Raw genomic sequence first — 800 nt, forward strand, 5'->3', positions numbered from 1 at the left:
GATGAGCGCACACACAGGACACATCTTGTGAGGAGCAAAAGAGGAAGTACTAGGTACGAACCGAACAACACCCTAGGAGACAAGGGGGATAAAAGGTGCTGCACAAGGAGGATCGGGGTTAGTCCTCGGCCGGCTCTCGGGTTCAAGACTTGCTGATCGATCGACCACACTGGAGCAACGCATCTTTGACCTTAGAATTTCAACTAAAGAGACGGAGCAAACGAACAAGCCCAACATCGCAGAAAAAATCCAACAACCTAAAGCCGAAAAGCCAAAAGTGTCGAGCAGAGGAGGATTAACCATTTCCACCTGGCTTTAGGATTCCAATTGATCTCCAAGGATCACTCTTTTGTTGACCCTGCCATCAGAGACTGCACTGGTCAGAGACTTTGCAGACTTTGGACAAAGTCGGGAGTTTCAACAGCAACCAACAGTACGGCAGGCAAAGGGAGGACTGTACACCCCTTCCCTCTCTCTCTTCAAACTGGACATTCAACAATTCAGCTACAGCCTTCTCACCAGGGTTTGAAATTTAATAATTCTTTATAAAATCAGATATGTAGTTAATCTATATCACTGAGTGAATAATCAATTTTGAATCCATTAATGCTGTATGCTAGCCCTTGCTAAATCTTGCAATAAAAAATAACAATTGAAGTTAAAGAGTAAATTGTGGACATTGGATTTATGATATATCCACAGGCAATAATTATTAGGTAGTGTGTTTAAGATCTTGAAGGCTTCTAACAGGTTACTCTAGCCAAAGAAATGAAACGGACCCTTGGGGCTTACTGTCCAAG

The 800-nt window shown here is 43.1% G+C and overlaps 1 protein-coding gene across 2 annotated transcripts in view; it reads left to right on the forward strand.

Moving 5' to 3' along the window:
• LOC118334158 (transferrin receptor protein 1-like) overlaps positions 1-800 on the forward strand; it is an 18,041-nt gene that overhangs the window by 8,174 nt on the left and 9,067 nt on the right. Inside the window, exon 1 of one of the 2 annotated variants that reach the window (XM_035669978.1) lies at positions 69-523. The exons of the other annotated variant lie outside the window; for it this stretch is intronic. The gene's annotated coding sequence lies outside the window, so the exon portion shown is untranslated. Of the gene's footprint in view, positions 1-68; positions 524-800 lie in introns of those variants that run through there. 2 annotated transcript variants of the gene reach the window in all.

Source organism: Morone saxatilis, unplaced genomic scaffold, assembly GCF_004916995.1.
Source record: "Morone saxatilis isolate NCDOM2014 unplaced genomic scaffold, NCSU_SB_2.0 Contig23, whole genome shotgun sequence".
Lineage (NCBI taxonomy): Eukaryota > Metazoa > Chordata > Actinopteri > Moronidae > Morone > Morone saxatilis.